The sequence below is a fragment of the Podarcis raffonei genome, chromosome 6 (assembly GCF_027172205.1).
Source record: "Podarcis raffonei isolate rPodRaf1 chromosome 6, rPodRaf1.pri, whole genome shotgun sequence".
In the NCBI taxonomy this organism is placed as follows: Eukaryota; Metazoa; Chordata; class Lepidosauria; order Squamata; family Lacertidae; genus Podarcis; species Podarcis raffonei.
Window position 1 is genome coordinate 87,082,978 of NC_070607.1, and position 23,224 is coordinate 87,106,201.

Below are 23,224 nucleotides of genomic sequence, written 5' to 3' on the forward strand. Positions count from 1 at the left end.
GTCATTTAGTCGTGTCCGACTCTTTGTGACCCCATGGACCAGAGCACGCCAGGCACTCCTGTCTTCCACTGCTTCCCACAGTTTGGTCAAACTCATGCTGGTAGCTTCGAGAACACTATCCAACCATCTCGTCCTCTGTCGTCCCCTTCTTCTTGTGCCCTCCATCTTTCCCAACACCAGGGTCTTTTCCAGGGAGTCTTCTCTTCTCATGAGGTGGCCAAAGTACTGGAGCCTCAGCTTCATGATCTGTCCTTCCAGTGAGCACTCAGGGCTGATTTCCTTCAGAATGGATAGGTTTGATCTTCTTGCAGTCGATACTGAGAATACCCACGACAAAATGAGAGGATCTCTTTGGGAGGTAATTATTGTGTTGGCAGGACTCAGAAAAGGATGTTTGCCTTTCCACATGGGAATATGCAGAAGAGGGGTGAGAATTCTGTGTTAGCACAGTATCCAAATGTGTGTGGACCATAGCATGACATGCACTAAGTCAGACCATTGGTCCACATAGCTCAGTACTGTCACTACACTAACTGGCAGTGACTCTCCAGGGTGTCAGGTAGTGTTCTCTGATAGCCATACCAAGAGATGCCAGGGATTGAACCTGGAACCTTCTGCATGCGAAGCCGTTGCTCTACCCCTGACCTATGGTCCTTGTCCTATGATACTAGTTGATTTTTTTCAGCCCCTTTCCTGACAGTATCTACAATGGTCCATACTAGGCTGCAGCCAACTTGGTGGGTTGCCCGTTGCACAGACCTTCAAGAGAAAAGAGGAGCAAGATAGTGGAGCTACACTGATGACACAAAGGACGAAAATCTAAGCCTGTTTGGGCTGGCAGGAACACACACAGTTTGGGGAAATCTCTGTTGTTGTAATGGATTATCCTAGTCTCAGTTTACAAGAGCATGATATGGATACGTGCAAGGCTTATTTAGCATGACTTTGTACAGAAAGGCAATTTAAGGGATTAATCTTAATAACAAAGATGTATTGTGATGCTCTATGTGCTACAATGACATGTTGCGTGTCTCCGGGATACAAAGTGGAGCCCTCAAGACTCCGGAAAAAGAAATCAGAACTTTTCAGCACCGATGCAGAGCTGCAACCTTCTCTTCAGTCAAAGTCATGGGATGCCACTCCCATTCTGTTTTGCTGTGGAACAAAAGCATCTTTCAATGTTAGCAGAAGACAACTCATCAGAACTTCAGAACTTCAGGTATACTCTGCCCGGACGCTGAGGTCCAGCGCCGAGGGCCTTCTGGCGGTTCCCTCATTGCGAGAAGCAAAGCTACAGGGAACCAGGCAGAGGGCCTTCTCGGTAGTGGTGCCCGCCCTGTGGAACGCCTTCCCATCAGATGTCAAAGCGATAAACAACTACCTGACATTCAGAAGACATCTTAAGGCAGCCCTGTTCAGGGAAGTTTTTAATGTGTGATATTTTAGTGTATTTTTGGTTTCTGTGGAAGCCGCCCAGATTATTATTATTATTATTATTATTATTATTATTATTATTATTACATAGGAATCTGGCTTATTCTGAGTCTCAGATCACTGGTCCACTTTGTTCAGTACTCTCTACACTGACTGACAGCAGCTCTCCAAGGATTAAGATGGGGGACTTTCCCTGTTCTAGCTGGGGATAGAACCTGGGACCTGCAATGCAGATGCTCTGGTACTGAGCTGCAGCTTTGCTAAGGATAATAATAATAATAATAATAATTTTTATTTCTACCCCGCCGTCCCCAGCCAAGGCCGGGCTCAGGGCGGCTAACAAGCAATAATAAAAACAAGTTGAATGAATACAACTTAAAAACAAGATTAAAATACAACATTAAAATATTAAAATGCAGCCTCATCACAGGGGGAGAAAGGAAAAAGAAAAAAGAAAGAGGCGGAGGGAATCAAATTGGCTCCAAGCCAAAGGCTAGGCAGAACAACTCTGTCTTACAGGCCCTGCAGAAAGAAATCAGATCCTGGTCTCATGAGGCAGAGCGTTCCACCAGGCTGGAGCCAGTGTTGAAAAGGCCCTGGCTCTGGTTGAAGCTAATCTAACTTCCTTAGGGCCCGGGACCACTAGGGTGTTGCTATTTATGGACCTTGAGGTTCTCCGTGGGGCATACCAGGAGAGGCGGTCCTGTAGGTATGAGGGTCCTAGGCCGTGAAGGGCTTTAAAGGTCAAAACCAGCACCTTAAATCTGACCCTGTACTCCACCGGGAGCCAGTGAAGCTGGAAAAGCACTGGGTGAATATGCGCCCATGGCAGAGACCCTGTGAGGAGCCTCGCTGCAGCATTCTGCACCCGTTGGAGTTTCTGGGACAGCCCCGTGTAGAGCGAATTACAGTAATCAAGCCTGGAGGTGACCGTCGCACTGTCGTACACTGTATATATGAATAGTATATAAAGGTACCAGAATGGGTACAAAGCCACTTCTGAGCAAGGATGTATTAGAATAATTAAACTAGTTCCCCCAGATTAAAGGCAAGCAAGAAACGGTGGGCTTCCTTCTACCTCGGATATGGTCAGTTTGGAGTGTCATCCTTTGTGTGATATATTTGCGTTTGAACTGGGAATGAAGGGGCTGCTGGAAGACAGTTTTGCCCAGGCTCAACACTTAAGATGTGGAAACCACAACAATCATAATGAATAGAACAATGGAATACAGTTCACAGGCTGTATCGACATGCTGGTTCATTATTGATCAATTGTCTCTCTGCTGTCTCTGGACAGCCAGGCTTTGCGATGAATGAAGGTATGATTGATACTAACAATGGCATGAGGGGTCCAATTACCTTGTAGTTTACACAAACTACCAATCCATTATATTCTACTCTCTTATTATTAATTAGCCTTTCTTTTGCCTGTGGATATGATCAATTAAATCTCTTCTCATTGCCTCCTCACATACCATTCAATGACAATAAGGTTTCTTACCCTAATTAACCAGAAGTGTGGAAGATCCAAAGCTGTCCCTGCTCTTCATGTATTTCCTAAGACTGAATAATAGAATTCTTGAATTCCTCTCCAGTAGATGAGGACTGACAATCTTTGGTTCACCCCATGGCCCTCTCAGGGTTCCCTTATATTTCTTAATCCTGGGATAAGTAACTTGGTGCCTTCCATATATTATTGGACTACAACTCCCATATGCCCTAGGCAGTCTGGCCAGTATTCAGGAACAATGGGAGTCCAGCATTATTTGTTATCCATGTCTTAAAGGGTAAGATGTCATCATGCTGAGTAAGTAAGCAAATGAGATGTGGATGCCAGGATCATGGTGTTCTCCTATGTTGATTGAAACCCTCTTCACTCTGCTACCTCTTCCCTTCCTGAAAGTAAGTCTGTTGGAGAGAGACTGAGACAAAGAAAACAGAGGGTAGCAAAGGTGGGCTAAGAGCCTCAGTTCAAATAAGGACTTACTCAAGTTGAGGCTGGACTCACTCCAAATTGGAGCTGCTGTATTAGAGTAGTTCATGTGTTTCACTTTCCAGAACCCCCCTTTTGAATACTCATATGCCCATTGCAAGTTCAGGCTAAGTTGGCAAACAGCAATTCCATACTGGAGGAAGGGTGACTAGCATAGCTCGGTCTTGCAGCATCTGATTTGCATGCAGAAGATCCCAGGTTCACCCCCCCCCCAATATCTCTAGTAACAACCGGGAGAGATCCTTTCTGAAATGCTGGGGAACCACTGCCAGTCAACGGCTAACACTTCTAAGATCTCTATTGCATTGTTATGTACCGTATAAGATTCCATGCTGGAACTATTCCGGTTTCACTGCTCATCCCTGATATTTAGGAAGCCTTGCCCTAGCTGGTATCCTCCAGATGTTGTCAGACTCCAACTCTCAGCATCCCTGACCATTGGTCGTGCTGGCTGGCCCTGGTGGAAGATGTAGAGGGCACCATTTCGAGGAAGGCTATGAGAGGGGAAAGCAAATCAGGGATAGGTAGGGCAGGCCCTAGCAGAAGGAAACAAGGACAATGAGGTGGGAGCTGTCCATGGTACTGAAGCAGCATCTGAAGACCTTGGGATGCTTTGCTCAGCCATCGTGCCTGGTAACTGTAGCAGGTCCAGGCTGCCATAGTTTTCTCCCAGGTTTGGAAGTATGTTGGAAGACTAGGAAGGAGTTGGATCCTTTGAATTCTTGCCCTGCCCTGGTCCTGGCATCTTTCCAGACTATTCCTAGGGGCCAAGTTTTTGTTTTTGTTTTAAATGAAAAGATGAGAAACTAGAGTGCAGTGTCATTATTCTCCCGCAATACTTACAGAGTTTCCCAGTATGAATCTATCCTAGGTTTAAGGTTATAGTTTAAAGCTCTGTTTGCTTTAAATTATATTTCTTTATGGAGTTCCAGAGAAAGCGTCTTTTCAACGGCACCGCCAAAACCATGGAACCCTTTTAGGAGAGATGCCATCTAAACTCCACTCCCTTCATTTTAAAGGAATGTTGAAATGTTTCTCTTCTGGGAGGCTTTCTCTATTTAATTTAGCTACTAATAATATTCTGTGCCGATCCTTGCATTCTGAATTGTATTGATCATGGATTGTATCCAAAGTAGCACTGAGTAATATCAGCATGAGGATTTCCACATGTGCAATGGGACTACTTCCACTCTCTTCCCGCTGTGCACCTGAAACCTGCTCTAGGGGGTTCCCTGAATGCTCTAGAGAAGATTTTGGGAGAGCAGAGAAGAGAGGGGGAAGTCTCATTGCACAAGTGGAAATTCTTGTGCTGACGAGACACACAAATTGGATGCCACCCTATATATTTAACCTTTAATTATTTTCAGAAGGCAAAATATAAGTGCATAAAATAAAGAAGCACATTAAAAAGTGCTTAACTTCGTGCACATCTAACTGTAGCAGTTAGATCATTCCAGTCCTTCCTTTTCTCTGAGTCATGGCTTAGGGAAGGAACAGCAGCAGAAATAAAGATGAAAGCAAAACATAAAAGGCGGTAGGACCCTGAACACATGCCAGTGTCAGCACTTGCGCCACTGAATAGACCAACAAACGATACAGAGCCTGTATTCAAAGGCTCAGGATCTTCAGTGCCAGGCTGAATGTAGGCAGCTGTTGTTTCATCCTGCCAGTAGGTTGGCATGGGTGCTTCTCAGCTCCCAGTGTTTTGCACCACCATTCAAAATCACATTCTTTTCCATGAATCTCAAGTGCCCGAGAGCTGCATGCGTAAAACCAGCAGGACAGGCCTACCATTGTGAGGTTGAGCTCATTCTAAGGTGACACTGACTTCTTTGGAGGACAAGGCTTATTTTATTTACTTATTGAAAAGCATTTCTAAACTTGCTAATAGTTAAAGGTCTTTAAGGAGCATACAAAAATACAGCAAGGAAGGGTTGCAAGGAAGCATTTCTGGGTCTGCCATTGCAGGGAAACCTCCATTTGCATGCATGCTGCACTATAGAATAATGTAAGTTAAATGGCAGGGGCTGGACTGAGGAGGAATGGGGGGGCTGCCACCCCCCTTATCCTGAACCCTCCCGAGAACAGGAGGACAGTATAGATTTAGAACAATGGTTTGCAGAGGGGCATAGTTCAGAGGCTGCAGAGGGCAGAAGCTGGGAAATATTGGAAGAGGAACAGCAGGAAGAAGAAGAAGAAGCACCAGGGAAGAGACAGCTGACAGACTCAGTGTCCTTGGAAAGTATTCCTGACCCTGCCCCCTTTCCCAGGACCAGGCAGGCATTGGAAGTAGGAGAGCAGAGAGCTCAGAGGCAGAAAGCTCAGATTAGCTGACGTAGGGGTGACGCAGAATAGGAGAGACGTAGGGAGTGGGACTTTACTTGGAGCAATGCCATCATGGCATAGAGACTACATCCTCTCTCTCTCTCTGTGAATACTGAATAAATTACGTGGTAAGGACCCTTCATGTTATCTGCTTTTTTGGCTGCCACCAGGGGAGGGATGGGAATCCCTGAGTCCTGACATTAAAACAAGAGAATCACAGGATCTTAGAGTTGGAAGGGACCCAGGGGTCATCTTGTTCAACCCCCTGCAATGCAGGAATCTCAGCTAAAGCATCCATTACAGGTGTTCATCCAACCTCTGCTTAAAGCTGCAAGGAAGGAGACTCCACTACCTGCTTGTGGGTTTGCCACAGGCAATTGGTTGGCCACTGTGAGAACAGGATGCTGACCTAGATGTGCCTTTAGTCTGATGCAGCAGATTCTGCTTACGTTCCTATGCATCGCATGAGATGTAATGTGATGGCCACCTGGCACTGATCAGAGCTGTGCGGTTTAGCTCCCAATAGTATAATGCTGGTTAGCTTGGCTGTGGGAAGAGGGTGGCGGATAGTTTCAGCACAACTAGGAGCCATGCCCACACCACTAGTGTTTGTGGTGCTTGTGGCAATGCCTGGGGAGAATGGTGGGTGGGGCCCCCACTATCAGTCATACCATGCCTAAGACCTACTCAAGCCTGGCACTGGGCCTGCCAACAAGCCATGGACCTTAAGAACTCTGAGCTGCAGTTTTGGTTCTCAGTTGTACAGATGCTCTAAGAGAGTCTGCTAAGTGCACTGTAAGTAGCAGAATGTGTTTCAGGAGCCCGCAAGCCTTTATCCTGGAGAAATCTCCCCAAATGCCCCATGTCCTCTAAGAATTGCATAGAGGGGATAAAACAGTTTTAACAGCTTCTGCAACATCAGCAATGCATCTTCAGCTGTCAACTTAATCTTCTTTGCACACCCAGCAAGCAACATACTTAATGCCCAAATTAGATGAGACATGGAGATGCAGTCATGAGGCTATATGTGTGCAAATTTTATTGGAGCAATGGGTAGGGGCAGAAGAAGCTCCCTTATACCAAGTCCGTTCACTGGTCCATCCAGCTCAGTATGGTCTACATTGGCTGCCAAAGGGTTCTCAAGGTTTTCGAGCAGGGGGCATTCCCAGCCCTCCCTGGAGATAGCAGAGAATGAACCCCAGACCTTCTGCATGCAGAGCAGGTGTTCCACCACTGAGCTATGTTTGTGTCTTCTGACAGCATCTACAGCATTTTTTGCTGAGCCGCAGGATAACGGGATGCTCATCTGCTTACTGGTGCTTGTTAGTACATGCTCTTGGGTAGCAAGGAGGGCCTGTCTACACGCATTTACATCACTGTCAGTCCTAGAGGCAAACATTTGCCTAATGAGAAATAAGCTTTTGCAATAGCAAAGGGAAAACCTGAAGATTATCTGATGCCCGAGATGGCATTTGCATTGACTATCTGTTCTCTAGGTAGAGATTTAAGAGCTTGCAGAAGAACCTCTTAAGGATGAATGATACGTGTCTGTGTAGAATCTTGACTTATCTATACAACAGACATCTTAAAAACACTTTCTGAAAAAAAGAATCTCTCTCTTATTAGACACCTCTGGAGAGCTAGTGTAGCATAGTGGCTAAGAGGGTGATGAATAAAATTCACCCCTGCCATTCATTCTTAAGGTTTTAAGGCAAACCGATATCTCTCAGACCCCTGCCATATTTAATATGGGGCTAATAATATTATAAGCATCTGAAAGAGACCTGGAGCCAGTGATGATGATGATAACAATTTATTACTTATACCCTGCCTGTCTGGCTGGGTTTCCTCAACCACTCTGGGTGGCTCCCAGCAGAATATTAAAAACACGGTAAAACATCAAACATTAAAAAATTTCCCTAAACAGCAATGCTTCTTAAAGACTGGCAAGATTCATCCCACACATCTGGTCTCAGTTAGTAATCTAGCTTCTGTATTCTCTGCTGGCTGTAGTTTCTGGACAGTCTTCAAAGGCAACCTCATGAGCAACACATTGCAATAGTCCAAATGGTATATCGCCAGAGTATGACTAACAGTGGTTAGGCTGTATGGGAAATGTCATAGCTGGAGCATCAGCCTAAGCGATAGTGGAAGGTGCTCCCTGCCACCAAGGTCACTTTAGACCCCAAAGAGATGGTTGTATGTAACAACACGGCTTAATTATGCTCTTCAAGGGGGAATCTCTCCAACTCAGACAGCTCCCTAGCTCCCAAAATCAGCACACCAATAACATCTCTGTATTATTGAAACTAGGGACACGGGTGGCGCTGTGGGTTAAACCACAGAGCCTAGGACTTGCCGATCAGAAGGTCGGTGGTTTGAATCCCACGACGGGGTGAGCTCCCATTGCTCAGTCCCTGTTCCTGCCAACCTAGCAGTTCAAAAGCATGCAGTGCAAGTAGATAAATAGGTACCGCTCCAGTGGGAAGGTAAACGGCGTTTCTGTGTGCTGCTCTGGTTCGCCAGAAGCGGCTTAGTCATGCTGACCACATGACCCGGAAGCTGTACGCCGGCTCCCTCGGCGAATAAAGCAAGATGAGTGCCGTAACCCCAGAGTCGGTCACAACTGGACCTAATGGTCAGGGATCCCTTTACCTTTATTATTGAAACTGATCTGCATTTTATTGGCCTTCATGCAATCCATTAACCCAGACATTTGTCCCTGATAAATCTTGCAGAGTACAGTGGCTTGGTCCTGCTCACCATTTCATACATTTGAGAATTCTCTCAGAAACTTGAGGTCCGTAGTGCCAATTAATGCCAACATTGTGAAAACACACAAGAGCCTCTTGAGCTGGCCTTGGTGCTGAACCTTGATTAAAGGGTTGGAATAAATCACTGTCACACCTTAATGGAAGGGGGCATGTATGTTGAGAAGTCATGCATTATGCTGGTAACACTTCAGTTTTATTATCTGAAGTCTTCAATACTCCAGATTTCCAATAGAATAATTTGGTATGTGGGTGTGGATGTGTGGGTGAGAGAGAGAGAGCAAAAGAGAGAGGAGAGAGATAGATTGGCCTGTGAAGCATTCTACACATCATGCTGAATGACAATGAGGTGGATTGGGGCATGTTAGCTTGCGACTGGAGGATCATATTTCTGAACACTCCAGAATTGGAAAAAAATTCCCTACAAATAATAAATTATCACAAATTGTTTAGCAAAGTCATTTCCCTATGATGCTAGTTTTTCACATGATTGTGTGTGTGTGTGTGTGTGTGTGTGTGTGTGTGTTTGTTTGTGTGACCATATAAATATGGTCCTGCATGCATTTTCAACCAGTACAGTCCAAAATTCTACCATCTGGAGCTATCAGCTGTAAGTAATATCAAATAAAATGATGGTGACTGAGGCTGGAACAGACGACAAACATACAGAGGCTGTTCTTATTTTAGATCTGGGCCCTACTGATTTTTAAAAAACCATTAACATAATTTTTCTGGCATGACAACTAGATTTTTTTTAAAAACTGGATTATATTTTGCTGAGTCAGTAGCATAAAAGTATTTTAAAATTCCATACGGTTCCGATGTCAATTCACCATTGCAAGGGGACACGGAAATGGGGCTACAAAATGGATCATGCATAATATAGAGAAATAAGTGTGGTAGAATAAATTCCAGTTTAATTTATTTAACCCAGACTGTAAAATGTAAAATAATATGTATGACCAGATTTTACAGAGAAAAGGCTATTTAAAATATGCTCTGAAAGCATGTGCTAAATGGTGTTCTTGATATCCATGTGTTATTGTTGATACGGCAGTAATTCAAGATCAATAGTTCTGGATTTGTTTCATGCCCATTTAGCTTTATTAGTTACATGATCGACATCTTTGTAATCCTCTTTTTAATGCTTGTTAGGCAACCTGCATTTAGAAATAGCAAGTGAAAAGATTGAGATGAGCACCCTGATTCAAAGAGAAGTAAAAGCTAGGTCCCCACCTGAATAAGAACTTCTCAAGATGAACAAGATGAACAAGAGCCAGTGGTTAAGAGTGGTGGACTCGTAATCTGGGGAACCGGGTTCGCGTCCCCGCTCCTCCACATGCAGCTGCTGGGTGAACTTGGGCCAGTCACACTTCTCTGAAGTCTCTCAGCCTCACTCACCTCACAGAGTGTTTGTTGAGGGGGAGGAAGGGAAAGGAGATTGTTAGCCGCTTTGAGACTCCTTCGGGTAGTGATAAAGCAGGATATCAAATCCAAACTCTTCTTCATGCAGAGGCGTAATGAGGTAATCAGCAATGGTGCCAATAATCTGTGTAATGGAACGAGGGGTCTGAGTGCCCTAGATCTTCCCTTTGGCTTCCACTTCTTCCCACTTTTTTCAAAGTTGTTCGAGCCTAATTGTCAATGGTGATTTGCACCTTTCATCCTTTTGGATCTCAAGGCAGTTTCAAAAACAAAAATATAAGAAGTGGAGTCCCTGCAAGCAGAAATGGTTCACTAGATGGGGTGGAGACGCTATTCTAGTTTAAGGTTACCAGATTTTTTTCAAAGAATCCGGGGACACTTTTTTTTTTTGAAAAGAGAATTTTTTTTAATTACAAAAAGTTTTAGTTTTTTGTTTTTAAAAAAGAAGTAATATCTTCTCTTCTGTGGGCAGTTGGCTGGGTGACTGGGCGCTCTTGCTCCCGGCTCGATTTGGGTTGCGGAGGGGGGGGATCAGCGGTTCCCCTAGTTGACGTGCTGGGCATCCCCAGTTCCTCCTTGGCAGTGGCAGCAGCAGTCTCAGCAGCCCAGAGCCAGCCTGGTAGTGCAGTTGGCTCTGGCTGGCTTCAGGAGCTGCTCGCTGCTGTGGCACCTGCCATTTTGCCTTGCCGGAAGTCCCCATGTTATGTTGAACCAATCACACAACATTCATCCCCTACTAATAAATCTACAACATGTAAAATATAAATCCGGGGACATTAAATGAAATCCGGGGACATTCCGGGGACGGATTTTGTCCGGGGACAGATTTGTGAATCCGGGGACTGTCCCTGGGAAACGGGGACATCTGGTAACCATATTCTAGCTTCCGATCAGGGGGTCACTTTTGCTTACCAGGACGGGGAGAGGCAAGCAGTGGCACAGTGCAAATGCACCAGTAAAGCCAACCCAATGCTCTAGCCTTAGCCTTAGCACCATGTAACCTCCCCACCACCTCGCCCCTCCGAGTAAGCATCAGTGATCCACCTGCTGGGAAGTGAGGCACTTTTGCACCAAGTGAGCAACTTCTGCCTCCAAGGATCCATATTGGAACCAGTGGTTTTAAGCTTGTTGATAAATGACATGGAGTTAGGGGCGAGCAGTGAGTTTTCTGCTGATGACAATAAATAAATAAATAAATTGTTCAGGGCGGTAAAAGCGAATAGGGACAGAGAAGATCTTCAAAACGATTGAGCATTGAATGGGCATTGAAGTAGTCGCTGTGGTTCAGGAGAAACAAGTGCAAAGCGATGTATCCTGGGTAAGAAAAACTGAACTTGATGCTGATGGGATCTGAGTTGACATCGACTGGCTAGGAAAGAGACCTTGGAGTTGTGTTGTATAGATTGATAAAGATCTCAGCCCAGTGTGTGTGGTTGCTTGCGAAGAAAGCAAATTCCATGTTGCAGATCAAAAGTAATACTGCCAATATCCTAATGCGCTTCATACAAATCTATCCAGCCGTTGCACATGGAATACTGTCCACAGTTCTGGACACCACACATCAGAAGAGATATTGCACAGCTCCATATGTAGTGTGGATAAAGTAGACAGGGATGTCTCATAATATGGCCCAGAGTTATCCAGTGAAGCTGAATGATGGGAGGTTCAGGACTCGCAAAAGGAAGTACATGAGCACATAGCTAAATGATAAAATTTGCTACCATAAAATGAACACCAACATGGGTGGCTTGAAAAGGGGATTTGACAAATTATTGGTTGATATAAGGTTGTCAATGGCTGCTGGCCGTGGTGGATCAGATTACTTTGAGTATCAAAGGCAGTACACCTCATAGAATCATAGAATCATAGAATCATAGAGTTGGAAGAGATCACAAGGGCCATCGGGTCCAACCCCCTGCCAAGCAGGAAACACCATCAGAGCACTCCTGACATATGGTTGTCAAGCCTCTGCTTAAAGACCTCCAAAGAAGGAGACTCCACCACACTCCTTGGCACCTCTGAATGCCAATTACTGTGGATCATGACCAGAACCTTGTTTGTGCCTTCCCTGTTCACCTTCTCTTAAACACCCCCCAAACCCCACGAAAATAACCCCTCTCTCATCTTTGCTATTCTCTTCTTGCTGTGGCACAGCAGTTGTAAGCCCCACAGAATATACTTCAATATCAACTTTTCTGGCAAATGTGTTGGCATTGGCAACCCATTGCATTGTAAGGAATAGACTAAAGAAGTGGAAGAGGAGCAGGAAGTGGAATAGAGAAGCAAGACGAAATACCAGATGGAAAATAAGTGGCCCTGAGTACCTTTTATGCATAACATATCCAAATACCTGTTAGTTGTTTTCAGGAAGGAATAACAAAAGGGTCCTTAAGACATTTCTCAGAACACCTCAGTGAGCACTGTAAGTTCATCCAGTTGTGTGTTTTTGCATGCTAACCAATGATTAACCTTCTTTTTTTAAAAAGAAAAAGAAAAATGCAATTTGCAAAGAACAGGTTCTCATTATTGCAGGAGCTAAAGCAGCGATTCCCAAATGAGGGCTTAAGTGTGTACCATGAGAAGACCAGTGCTGTGGTGCAATTGATAAATAAGCAGTTTAAACAATTTTTAAAAGGCAGACCAAGTCTCCACTCACAGGAGAGGCTGCCTGCCACAGTTCTGCCTGATTCATTGCTCTTAATCTCTCTTATTCCTCTCCACTGTGGCTAATTGTGCTATGACCTCACCATCAATGGTTGCAAGGGGACTGCTGTGTGGAGTGTTCTTCTGGGGTCCATCCATCTACCCATGCCCTCTTCCTGGATACTCCATTCCATCCCTAGGTTTTCTTTTTTACTCCATTGCATCCCCACTGATCACAGTCAGTCCTCACTGAGTTGTTTCCCCATTTTAGGATTTTTTCTAAAATAATAATAATAATCAAGGAGGTGTGTGAAATTCTGGAAACCTTTGAGGGGGGTCCCTTGAACTTGCTGCTACCTCCTTCTTGATTGTCAGCAAGGTTGCATCCAAATGATTTGTTTATTGGGTATTCATCCTGACCTGGTTTGCAGAAGGTTTGTAGAGAAGTTATAGGACATTGTCTGTTCTTTGAGAATTCATTCTGGTTTGTTTCTGGGATAGTTATACGACATCAAGTCAAGCAATTGCTACCACACACTTTCCAGTGCATTTTCCATACCACAACAACAACAACCAAAAATCTAGGGTTTTGCGGTATTTTTGGAAATGGGTTTGTTGTGTAAAATCACCAAATCCTTCTCAGTTGCGGAATCTGAATTTCCTAGTATGCAGTTGAATCCCACCCATAAAATAGCAACAGTCTGGAAGCAGGTTAGCAGATCCACACTGTGCATTTAAAGCAGACGCCTTTGCTGAAATAATCCAGGGAACTGTAGTTCCCCCTCAACAGAGCTACAAATTCCATAACAAACCAGAGCTCCCAGGAATCTTTGGGGGCAAGTCATGTGCTTTCAGTGTGTGTTGGACATGCTTTAAATGTATGGTGGTTCTTTGAAATAAGTCATGATGTAGAATTGTTCTTGAGAGAGAGGGAAAAAATCAGGCTGGCCAGTGGAGTAAGTCTTGCTAACAAATATAGAAGTCACATTGCTGAAAATGAATGGATATCCAACAACCTCTTGAAAGTCACCACAAGTCCCTGCAAAAGTATGTGTGTCTGTCTGTGTGTGTGTGTGTGTGTGAGAGAGAGAGAGAGAGAGGGAGAGGGGGGGAGAGGGGGGGGAGAGAGATATTCTGCTCCACTCTTAATTAAAATGAAGGTGGAACAAAACAAACATGGCTCCAAAAGTGAGAAGCAAAACATTTGCCCTTGCAACTACTCACACTATTTAAATTGTGATTATTCTTATTGCTTTGAAAACTTCCTCTGAAGAACTCCCTGAAGGATTAAAACAAGTGGATTGGAATTTAACTTGCTTCAAACCCATGCCATTCAAGGTGTGTTGAGTAGGCTGGGTATCTTTTTTGGTAGGCTGACTATTATAGCACTTCATGTAGGATTGCTCAAATGCCACATTTTCATCTTGACTTTCAGATGGTGCATTGCTTTCTCAAAACATGTTATTTTAGAAGTGAGAATTCGGCAGCCCCATGATGAAGAGTTATCTTTACTTTATAGCACAGCATGCTATAAATCTAGAGGCTGGTTAGATGGTCTTTCAGTGTCGTGTCCTGGTAGTGCACACCTTATTCTGTGCCCTCTCCAGGTGTTCATCATCATTCAGACAAAATGAGTCCAGCACAAGGCCTGGCCTCGGATGGGGTCAGTGCTTGCATCAGATCAGTGGTGACCATCGCATGAAGGTGAGCCCTCTGAAAAGACCTCATCCATGAACTCCTCACCCCATACTAGGTGCGCTTCATTTGTGCTACCTATGAATTGTGCAGGCTTGGCTTGCCTCAAAGAAGACCAAACATTGTTCTTCTAGAATTGAAAATTCACAGTGGCAGCCACAGTCTGTGTCCATAGCTAGCTAGCCACCTGACCATGGGTTGATAGCTTGCTAATTTACAAGCCTGCACAACACATCCCCAAACCCTGGCTCAGATGTGTCTTGGACCAGAAATGATTAAATGGGGGCCTGTGTTTTTCTGTGGTGATTATGGTTGGTGTTTACAAAGCAATGGCTTGCAAAGAAAAAGAAGGTGGGGAAACAGCAGTGAATAACTCCAGCAACCAAGATTATCCTATCCCACTAACAAGCCAATAAATAAATGGGGAAAGGATAATGTTCGATAGCAATCAGCATCTTGCAATTGACTCAACAAGAATACCTTGTCTTCACCTGCTGTTGCAGTATGTTTGTGTCTGCAAATACAGATCTTTAGCCTCCCATAGTATAAGTCACCATTTTGCATTAAGCTGATCTCACGAGGAGCCAAACAAATTTAAGGATGCTGGCAATGGACGCAGAACTCTTTGCTTTGGCTCTGCTGCCATGGTACATCTTCTGACTTCCTGGGTCTAGTGCTCCCATTTGCGGCAATGCCTGGAATGTGTCGACACTCTTTACAGGAACTCCTGGCCTTTCTTCCACCTCGGTTCTTAAATAAAATTAATCATTTGACTGGCAGTTGGCTCTGCTTTTTCCTCGCAGGCACTGTGCCAAGACCCATGAGACTTTCTCTCCCTTAAAAGGTTTCCCTCTGGGTATGTCCTGAGTTGCAAGTTTTAATATAAAGACAAACAGAACAGATGCTTTTCTTGGCCTTAGTTTGAGTGTAATAGATATAGTTGTAGATGTTTTTATATTGATATTGCCTGCATGCATCCATACTTAACTCCATGATTAACTTAAGTCCCATTGATTTCAAAGGGTCTAATCTACATATGATTTTGCCTTGACCCAGTGTTATTTTCCTAGAAAAAGAGGAGCCGAAACTCACCATGAACACCTCCCTTGTTCTCTTATAATGGCACTGGCACCCACCTGAAAGGTGCCGGAACTGAGTTCCGGCAAGTTCTGGCTGAAAAAAAGCCCTGCCTGGATCTGACAGTATATAGGACTCATACTATCTTTGGCACAGTTGTGTGTGTGTTTTTTTAATGGAATGTGAAAATTTTCCATGAAGTGCAGTAGACAAGTTGGCATCTCTAGATGGATTTGATTTTTTTCTCATAGATCCAGGATGGAATTGCATAAACTATCACTGCCATTGATATAACTGCATGCATTTTGTAAAATACTCTATCACTGCATGCCAATTGCTGAACAGTTCCTTCTGTTGCTCATAGTTCATCTCCTGCTTGCTTGTTCCTCATACTATAGTATTTCTTTAAGTAATCCGAAAAAAGGCTTCCATTCTTGCATGAAACAATCACCATTAGGTTCTCTTATTTTGGCTGTTCACTTTTGCCAATTCCACAAAGTTCATCAGCTTACTTATCCATTCTTCTTTGGTGGGAACTTCTCCTTCCTTCCTTTCATTTCTGTTTTTTTTCTTTGGCTTGATCTGTCATTGTCCCACTGTGTCAAGAGAACCTTCACTTGCTGGACTTTTTTTTTTTTTTAAATTAATCTCCCATTCAGGAATTGGGAAAGTGAAGGTGTGCATTTCAAGTCTGGACTTGGCACTATTCAACGTGAAAAGACTTCTGCAAGGATAATGAGCGCTGCTTCCCCGGCAAATAATATATTAGCTCCCCATCCTGGCAGCTTTGTTATGGCCCTGAAAAAGCAAAAGCTCATGCAAAGGGAGAAAGATGCTTATTAGCAGGGACGTGGTTGAAATTTTTTTGTTTGTTAGTAATCTGCGGGGAGCCAAAAGAGGTGGTGAAATTACCTCTTAGCAGAGCACCGGGCATATTGATTACAGGCAACAGAGAATGTCTGTGGCTGTTCCAGCCAAGTAATCAGTGTCACCACAACCGGAAGAAGGTGGCACCTTGCCCCATTAGTGCTTTTCCTCTGCGCTGGCAAGGTGGGGAGTATGGGGCAGGACACCAGCCCTGGCTCCTGCTGAAATGGATAGGAGTTTTTCATTTTATCTTGTTAAAAAAAAAGAAAAAGATAATAGCTTCCCAGCTGTTATCCAAAGGTCTCCCTTTGCAGGTGATTGCCTTCCATTTCTCCCTTTCCTTCTGGAGTCCTCCTGAATTCTTGTGTGCCCCTGTGCACAGCTGGTGAAGGTTGTCCACAGAGAATTGGGGCTGCACAGCACGGAGCATGCTCTTTGCTTGCAAGCGCTTCAAAACCTTCCTGTCGAATTGTAGTTTAAGAGTAACCAACAAACACCACTATTGCCTCATCATGTGAATCATCTTTTGAACACCACAACACACACGTAACTAGCTGTAAAGGAACATAACATGATGTGTCTTTGACTGGCAACTTCTACGTTCCTGAGGACTACTTTCTACTTTCGGCTAAAAAACCGCCACTGAGGAATTTCCTGTAAACCTTGTTGCTGAAGAACTCTGATGGGCGAAGCAAGGGTGTATCCTGAGGACTATTCTACCATTAGCTGCCTTTTGTTACTAATTAGTTCCATTTGTCACACTTTCAGACATAGGACGATGCAGAAGGTAGTTTCACTTGTTACACTTTTAAGACGTAGGACAATGCAGAAGGAAGATATCAGCATGAAATGGCATTGCCAACAGGAACCGTGCATTGTAATTTTTGGACTTGACAATCCTTGGACTTTATGATACCAATACATATAGAAGATATGATATGTTGCCATCAGGAACTGTGCTTTTTGATATGACGATTAAAATTACAGTTTTATTACATATCATGTTATGTTACTTTACAGCTTGTTACGTGTGTGTTGGAATCTCAACCAAGCACTTCCCCCTTCCCCAGGGGAGTTGCTCATATTTATGTGTTATTTAGTATATTGTTACATTTCACTGTCACAGAGCGAGCTGGTCAATAAATCACATAGTTCAAAGTTGCAGTTAACTCTTCATTAGCAAAAACCAGATATCCATAACTTTGGCTGAGTATCCGACCTAAGCACAGCAGCTCTTTTTTAAAAAAAATAATATTTATTACTTTTAAAATTTACAAGAAAAAAAAGAGAAGAAAAAAGACAAGAAGAAAAAACAAAAGAAAGAAAAACAAAGACAATACAATACAATATAAACAGTACAAAACACAACCTTAACACACTAAATTAAACAAAGCAAAACAACAACATTTTAAAAAAACATACATCGTACCATTTCATTACTCTATCTTTCATTCCCTTGTTTCATTGACCTCCTCTCACCTCCCTTTTTGTATTCCACTTCTATTAATTGTTTCAGCAAATCCTTTCCATCTTTCTCTATTTTTTGTCATATAAATATCTTAACATATTTTTAACCTTATTTTCCATTAATGCTAAAGTACTTATTTATGCTTAACTCCTTATAACATTTCTACTAAAGCCATAAAATTTCATTCCAACAATTTTTCTAACATTCATTAATTATACAGTATTTCTATATATAAACTTTAAACTTTTCCAATCTTCTTCCACCATCTCTCCTCCCTGGTCTTGGATTCTGCCAGTCATTTCCGTCCATTCCATATAGTTCATCAACCTGGAGATCTTCTGTCCGAGGCTCTTAACTCTTTTCCAAGTTCCTTCTGCAGGTCTTCTTCATATTCTTTAATGCTGAAGAGTAGATCTCGGGGAGACTCCAACCTAACAATGCTTTTATTCCTTCTCAACAGGTCAACCAACTCTCCATAGTTAAAACTAAGGTCCATATAATATTTCAAGACATGTTTCAAAGTTCCTCCAAATCCAAAGGCCCCCACAACTCCAATCACCTCCTGACCCAAATCCAGGACCCAAAGGTCAGTAAATCCCTGCATAAAAGGGTCTATCCAACTTTCCTTCTCCAGTCCAAGCAGGGCTCCAATCCTCAAAATCTGACTTTTTCTATATTCAATCATAAAAGGCCTCAACTTATAGTCCTCAATTTGCCTCTGGAAGGCTGAGGCTCCCACTTGTATTACTTTAGGTTCAGCAACAACAACTTTCTCCTTCGTGTTCTCCCCAATTTGTCCTGTCAAAGTAGATTCCTGTGTCAAATCCTGAATAATTTCTGTATTAATGTTCACTTTTTGTCCCAAATTAATCACTTTTTGTCCCAAGTTCTCAAGTTTAGTAGTCATAACATCCGTCTTCTTGTGGAGCTGTTCCAGTGAATAGCTTATCTTACATAATACAGCCACTACGGCTTCTTCTGTCAACATTCTTAAATGATCCAAGGTCAATCCCTGATTCTCAGGGTTTCTTAACTTGCAGCTGGAAAATCCCCAGCTCCACTCTTGTAACAGTTTCAGAAACTCCCTCTAGAGGGAAACAGTCTCCACTTGTATCAATCCTTTCAAGCACAATTCAAGCAGTAAAATTAGTTTCAATTTTCAGTTACTTTTCCTCCTTTTTAAACTCAGAAGAGGACAATGGAAACAATATAATTCCCTTATTTAGCTAGCTGTCAACATACGTTCTGTTCACAGTCAATGAACTCTCCCAAGATGTCAATCTTACTGGCAGCCCGTTTCCAGGTTCAGAGCGGTGGTAATTTGATTTTTTGCTCTCTCCTGCAGGCTCGCTAGGTCCAAATTTCCCCCCCTCTTCTCCTGCTTCCAAGGGGGGTTTAATGATTTTAACCGATGGAAATTTAGTCCTTTACAAAAGGCTTTCCAAGACTTTAGCTTGCAGCGTCTTTGCTTCAATCTATTTACAAAAGAGGAAGGCGGACTTCCTGTTTGAAACCTTCCCATTTCGGTGCCAAATTAAGATATTTAAAGGTCCAATTTTCCGTTCTACTCACGGGTAGTTGTTTAAAATCCAATTGTCCACAGGAAAAAGTCAGCGCTCTCCGGCAACAGCAATGCAGCTTCACTCCATGAAAAAAGCATTCAATTCGAAGCACCACGCCGCTCACTACTCACGTTTCCCCGCGAGTAGGGGAGGCGCAGAAGGTGCCAGCCGAATCCCACGTCCACAGGCTTCTCCCGCCTGTGGTTTTTAGTGGGTCTCCGCCTTCGCCGTGGCAGCCAGACCCTAATTTTCACGGAGCGGGTTCCTCCCGATCAGAGGAATTCCGCCATTGCCGGAGGCGCTAACCCTGAAGTCAAGCTTTGCGCAGTGGCAGTATCGTAGCCAATGAGGTTAATCCGAGGCGCGATTATTGCTAATTGGAAACTTTCCCCAATACTCCGCCATCTAAAGAAGCACAGCAGCTCTTTCCCTGTAGGTCTTACTCCATGAAATCAGTTGCTGGCACTAAAGGTCCCTGCTTCCCCATAGCCATCTATGTCTCCTCCTTTCCAGGGCTTTCCCCAAGCAGTCAGAGACTATGCCTGTGTGCAGCTTGTCTTTGCTCTGCCCATTTCACGACTCTCCTGGTTCTGTGAGTCATAGGGGGAAAGGAAGCTTGTAGTAGCAGCAGAAGGGGGAGACACCTGTGACGCTTCAGCAACCTGACTCACTTCTGCCTCTTGGCCTTCTTCATCCCACTCCCCTGCTTTTGCCTCTGCCTTTGATTCTGGACTTCTCTTTTCCACAGCCTCTCCCAACTCACTGTGCCCTTTTACCCATTCATCTTCCAAAACCTCCTCTTCCCAGTCTTCTCCCTCTAATCCCTCAGACCCTGGGCTCTGAGCCTTCTTCCCGTGGTGGTTCCCCAGCTGGTTCCTCCCACCATTCCTCTGTGTACAACCAGTCCATTACATCCACCTTTGCTTGAAGGAACTCAATGTGGCATAAAGGGTTCTTGCCCCTGCCCAGTTTCATCCTCGTGAGGTAAGTTAGGCTGACAGAAAGTGTCAAATCCAAGGTCGCCCAGTGAGCTGCGTGGCTGACTGGGGATTTGAACCTGCGGTTCTCCAGTCCTAGTCCAATACTCTGCTCAGGAACATCAGGTCTGGGGTCTGAATGTGGCCCTCCAGTCTTCTCTACTTAGTCCTTGAAACTCTCCTCAGGCCCCACTCCTCATCATCCCTGCTCCACACCCTTCTCAAGTGCTTTGGTCTGGGTGGGAGAAAATGAATCTTTGCACTGTGATAATGCCTCTTGTTTGTCTGGATGGAGAGCTGCCAATCATGTGTAGAAACCACTTGCTTTTACATGGATGCAATGCAAAGGTTAGAGTCACACCTGTTGCTGTGCCTGCTCGTTGCCTCTGGCCCTGGCCACCACTGGCACACGGCCCCTAGAAAGTTGACTGTGAGGGAATGTGGCCTTCAGAGGTTCCACTTCCCTGCTCTAACCACTGCACCACACTTACTCACATTTGGCTCCTATGAAACCCCCAACATCCTCCTTAATATGCCACATATCAACCCAGAGACAGGCAAAGGACTTTCCATGTGAACAGCACGAACCCTTATGCACCTTAGCTGCTCACTCAGATTGTTCTGGGGGTTGTACATGAAGGGGAATGGGTGGAAAGCCCCTGCCAAAATCATTCTTGGTTATTCACACCAGAGAGTAAAGAATGAACGATTATTTTGGCTTAGTGGTCAGAGCCAATGTTGTACCTGAGGTAGCGCCTGCTCTGATAGGCTGCGTAGTTCTGAGAGAGTTTTCTTCTGTAGATTTGGTTGAATGTCTCCCTGCTATGTACGAAGCCTGGTTTGCTCAGCAAAGCATTGTCAGGACTCTATCTGCCTTATTTAAGTGACTTTGCTAACAAGCCGTGTGTGCTGCAGAGGAGGCAGCAAAGACCTGCGGTGGGCCTGGTTTCTAAGCTAAGCTGATTCTGCCCTTCTGTCACCTTTCCTGCACCTCCTCCTCTTCTTCCACACCTCCAGTTAAAAAGGCTTATGGATAAAAAAAGCTCCTGCTGCAGGAGGAAGAGGCATTTGCACAAAGAAGGGGGGAAATGTCACTTGGCAGATTGTTGTCAGGGGGAGGCTGAAAGCGAATGGAGCTGGATTCTTAAAGCAGCGTGAAATCATCGCACCAAATGCATTGCAACAGACACAATCCTGGCAGTGACCAGTGTCGCGTGTGCAAGGCTGTTGATGGTCTCCCCCCCCCACTCCCCCTGGCTATAATAAGAATCTTGTCCAGCCGTTGTCCACAGTGTAAATAGGATCTGTCTAGACACCAGAGAGGAGCCCATGGGGTGGAGATTTTGAAAGGGGAAAAGGTGAAAGGATTTCCAGCGATTACACTCCAGAAGCCCACGAGGAAAACGGTTGTCTTCCCCACCTTGCTGCATTCAGTGTTCTCCGATCAAGAAGCAGCACGCTTGATGTGAGCAGCAAGGCCCTACAAGCCTATCCAGGAAAGGTCTGTAAATGTTTGTTCTGCCTTAGCGGTGATATTTCAGAAGCAGGAGAACTTGGGCAAATAGACACGAAGAAGGTGACTTCTATTTCTGGAAGCAGAGACGGTTGCTGTAGAAATAGTTCAGATGCGCGCAAGCACACACACACACTACAGCTTTGGTGCAGCATTTGGCAGGCTTTAAACAAAAATTGTAGAGGCTAAGTATTGTGAAAGGCAACTTGATATTGCAATATCCAGAGTCTGGCAGGAGTGTACCAGAGGATTCAGAGTTTGGTAGATCCATTCGGAATATTGCTGTGGAAGGAGATGTTGCGAGTAGCACTAAATGACTTTCCATTCTTGGCATTATGTACCCACCATTCTTTGAAAATCCGATTATTTGTTTTATTTTGTGAAAACACTCATCGGGGTGGGAACCTGTGGGCCACCCGTGGGCCAAGTTTGACAGGTGGGCAGGGAAACAGAAAGAACATTGCAATGGGAAGGATAATCTGATCTCATCCTCTGCCCACAAAGGCCTTCACAAGAAGGTAACATCTTGACCTGATGTTAAAAGGATGAGGCCAGACACACATCAGAGGTGAGAGCGTTCCACAACCTAGGGGCCACCACAGAGAAAGCCCTCTCAAGTTGGCCTTTGGGGGTTTCCAGAGTAAACAATTTGATTCTGCTTTTGGCCTTAGCTTTTGGCTTTTGTTATTTTGTGGTTTGTTGTGCTGATTCTCTTTGTATTATCGTTGTATTTATTTATTTTATTAAGCACATGCATCCAGAGGCCTCTGAACATCGGGTACATTGTAAGGAATCTAAAGAAAAAAAAGTTACTCAGCATGTCCTGGTCCTCATTAGTACGCCAGTAAGATTTCCCCGACTTCCCTCATTTTGTTCAAAGAGCAACACAAACAAAGCCAATCTGTGTCAAAGCAAATGATGAGGGTTTTCTTTAATCAGCTCTGAACCTCTTGACCTGCGCTCTAATGCCTTTGTTGTGATGCCAAGAGACAATAATCTGACAGGAATCTCACCCTATACATACAGCCAGGGCAAGTGACCAGAGAAACCTGTGTGTGTGTGTGTGTGTGTGTGTGTGTGTGTGTGTGTGTGTAAGAGAGAGAGAGAGAGAGAGAGAGAGATATTTACCTGTTTTTGTATTGTGTATCTTTGGACTCTGAATGTGACAAACCTCTGGCAGCTCCTTCAGCCTCCTGGCCTTTTGGCGAGTGTGGCCTTGTGGCCTCCTTTTTATAGAGACAGCCCTCTATTTTGAAGGTATCCTCTATTTAAGAGTCCACATCTTAAAAGGTAAAGGTACCCCTGCCCGTACGGGCCAGTCTTGACAGACTCTGGGGTTGTGCGCCCATCTCACTCAAGAGGCCGGGGGCCAGCGCTGTCCGCAGACACTTCCGGGTCACGTGGCCAGCGTGACAAAGCTGCATCTGGCGAGCCAGCGCAGCACACGGAACGCCGTTTTACCTTCCCGCTGGTA

The 23,224-nt window shown here is 44.4% G+C and overlaps 1 protein-coding gene and 1 pseudogene across 4 annotated transcripts in view; both read left to right on the plus strand.

Annotated features, from left to right (window-relative positions):
- PHACTR3 (phosphatase and actin regulator 3) overlaps window positions 1-23,224 on the plus strand; it is a 207,507-nt gene that overhangs the window by 20,795 nt on the left and 163,488 nt on the right. The window lies entirely within an intron of this gene.
- LOC128416772 (uncharacterized) lies at window positions 19,577-19,660 on the plus strand (annotated as a pseudogene).